The following is a 2,981-nucleotide window of genomic DNA, read 5'->3' on the forward strand; positions in this document are numbered from 1 at the left end:
CTTGACGGGCTGTAGTGCATATGTGCACGTGTGTGTGTGCGTGTGTGTGTGTGTGAAGGGCTCTGAAGCATGTGCAAATGCCTTTAATCACACAGGTTTTGTGTGTTTTATTGTATTTTATGCGATCTCCATATGTTTGCACTTTTGACTTTTTTTACCCATAACCTGGAGGAACCCAGGCTGTTCATATAGAGTTTGATGTATGTTTCCTATAGGAGTTCAGGGTTCACTGAGGCAAAACTATAAGTCTGTGGAAAATGTGCTTCAGCATCAGATATTGACCAAAGTGTGTGGTGAGAATGTCTCGTTGTACTTAATGAGAACATCTCCACCGCTGTACCTGGTGAGAACATCTCTCTCCACCACTGTACCTGGTGAGAACATCTCTCTCCACTGCTGTACCTGGTGAGAACATCTCTCTCCACCGCTGTACCTGGTGAGAACATCTCTCTCCACCGCTGTACCTGGTGAGAACATCTCTCTCCACCGCTGTACCTGGTGAGAACATCTCTCTCCACCGCTGTACCTGGTGAGAATATCTCTCTCCACCGCTGTACCTGGTGAGAACATCTCTCTCCACCGCTGTACCTGGTGAGAACATCTCTCTCCACTGCAGTACCTGGTGAGAACATCTCTCTCCACCGCTGTACCTGGTGAGAACATCTCTCTCCACTGCAGTACATGGTGAGAACATCTCTCTCCACTGCAGTACCTGGTGAGAACATCTCTCTCCACCGCTGTACCTGGTGAGAACATCTCTCTCCACTGCAGTACCTGGTGAGAACATCTCTCTCCACCGCTGTACCTGGTGAGAACATCTCTCTCCACCGCTGTACATGGTGAGAACATCTCTCTCCACTGCAGTACCTGGTGAGAACATCTCTCTCCACCGCTGTACCTGGTGAGAACATCTCTCTCCACCGCTGTACCTGGTGAGAACATCTCTCTCCACCGCTGTACCTGGTGAGAACATCTCTCTCCACTGCAGTACCTGGTGAGAACATCTCTCTCCACCGCTGTACCTGGTGAGAACATCTCTCTCCACTGCAGTACCTGGTGAGAACATCTCTCTCCACTGCAGTACCTGGTGAGAACATCTCTCTCCACCGCTGTACCTGGTGAGAACATCTCTCTCCACTGCAGTACCTGGTCACACAGGCGTTTGGAGGAGGGGGAGCATCACTGCTCTAAACTGATCAAAGTGGGCCACAACTCAGTAGTCCCAGACACAGCACAGACAATACACTACTACTATATACACACACCAACACTACACACACCAACACTACACTCGCCAACAGTACTCACACATCAACACTATTCTCACTGCTCCACTAACACCTGTCATGCACCACTACTATTAACACACAAACACCAGGTTATCTGTTTCTGTCTCTCTCCCTCTATTCAGTGCAGCTGAAAGTGGCTTTTTCGCCATTACCATATTAAGTTTCATTGTTGCCAAAGCATTTAAATCTGTTTAGCTTACAGCGGCCTATTAATCAGTCCATAGTCTCACCCCCTCTCCCTTTATACCACTAATCCCCCTGCACTGTGTGTGTGTGTGTGTGTGTGTGTGTGTGCGCGTGTGTGTGTGTGTGCACGTGTGTAATAAGTACCTATACGCTGCATGGATGTCATCCCCCACAGCGGGGCACTGGCTTATGCTTTCTGCCTCTGACGAGGTCACAAGGGGCAAATATGTGTGTGTACACACGCAGCTTATGGGGGTCTAAAACACCATAGCCAGCTGCAGCACAGGAAGGAGGGAGGGGCAACCAGGGAGGGAGGGGCTAACGGTGGCCTGCAGGCTGGTTTATGAGCCAAGGCTACAAAGGAGCTCAGACGTGGGTTGAGGTGGGGGGGGGGGGGGGGGGCTGCTTCACTGCACAGTGGAAAGAGGGAACGAAAAAATGCAGCGATCTCCAAAATGAGAGACCAGAGGAAGAGAGTTCAAATGAGCGGCGTCGTGTTGTTCCCGAGGCTGTGATTACTGCCGGCTGCCGGGGACAACGGGGACCTTCGTTACCCCTAACGAGCTGGCGCTGTGAGCCCTGCCGTACCTGCTGACTCCTGCAGTGAGACCTCAGGCTCCTACACACACCTCCTCACATACAGCTCCCTCTCTGCAGCTCCTCTACAACTGTTTCCGTCTCACCAGATTGGGAACATCTGGCTCAGTGAGAGAGAGAGAGAGAGAGAGAGAGAGAGAGGGAAGGGGAGAAAGAGAGAGAGAGAGAGAGAGAGAGAGGGAGATGGCCGTATTGATGGCCTACTTGTACTCTACCTGTCCTGAGATCAGTTCTATTCCATATCAGACTGATGAAGTGGGGGGTGTCTTGCATCATACAGGGTGTTTATGCATCATGCCCCCCCCCCCCCCCCCCCCCACGTCCCAGACTCCAGCAGCCGCTCGTCTCCATCTCCGTCTCTCAGCCGGGCTGTGCTCCAGACGCAGGAACACGGGGCTCCAACTCTTCTTCCCTTGCCACGGTCCTGAGGGCGACCCGTCAGAGTCCCGCCGAGCAGAACCCCCCCCACCACCGCCTGCACAACCAGGTGTTTAGCTTGGAGCCTGAGCACGATGCTGTGGTTTTCACACTGTTTGCATAGAAACCCTTCAGGCTGCCTTTTACTTACTGGGCACAGGAGAGAAACTCCTCCGTTCTTTCTCTCTCAAACTTTTTCTTTCACATGGTGCACCCTTTTTTTAAGGGGGGATTTGACATGCCATGGCAACTCTATAGATTATTTAGGCTATGTATAGCAGCGGCATATGAAGTGTGCATTACCCAGGTGGGCCGCTACATGAAGTGGAGATACACCAGGTTAACTGGTCATTTATTGTGCCTGTTTTAAGCCAGTTCACACTCCCCGTCTCACGCACTCACAGAAGTGTGCGTGTTTGTGTGTGCACTCGCACGATGTGAATGCGTCACCTCATTTGCGACATAGTCATTAGCATGTTATATGGGCAAACC

This window comes from Brachyhypopomus gauderio, chromosome 3 (assembly GCF_052324685.1).
Source record: "Brachyhypopomus gauderio isolate BG-103 chromosome 3, BGAUD_0.2, whole genome shotgun sequence".
Classification (NCBI taxonomy): Eukaryota; Metazoa; Chordata; class Actinopteri; order Gymnotiformes; family Hypopomidae; genus Brachyhypopomus; species Brachyhypopomus gauderio.